This window comes from Nestor notabilis, unplaced genomic scaffold (genome assembly GCF_000696875.1).
Source record: "Nestor notabilis isolate BGI_N333 unplaced genomic scaffold, ASM69687v1 scaffold19071, whole genome shotgun sequence".
In the NCBI taxonomy this organism is placed as follows: Eukaryota; Metazoa; Chordata; class Aves; order Psittaciformes; family Psittacidae; genus Nestor; species Nestor notabilis.
In genome coordinates this window covers 599-955 of record NW_009916258.1, presented here as the reverse complement: position 1 = coordinate 955, position 357 = coordinate 599, and positions in this window count along the sequence as shown.

Here is a 357-nt window from a genome sequence, read left to right as displayed (position 1 = left end):
GGCTTGGTGTTAGTGAGGGGCTCGGGGATCGTAGCCCTGAGGCCCAGGTCGATGTGAGCTGCTTGGGGCTGGGTGGCACTGCCACATCCCAGGGGCAGCTGCCTTTTTGTGCTGGGTGGCTGTGGTCTATCCCAGAGGGGTTTGCAGGGTGAACCCGAAGCGTATCTGAGTTGTCCTGTGCTGTGGAGTAGGTTCTGCAGCTCCTCCGAGGAGAGAGTGAGCTTTACTCAGTCATCTCATCAGAGTGTTAACTCTAAAGGCTTCTGACAACCTCTCCTTGCTGGATGTGACATTTGAGGCATCAGGAAGAGGCGGTCCTATGGCTGAAGCACTGGCAGGAACTCGACTCTATGTTGG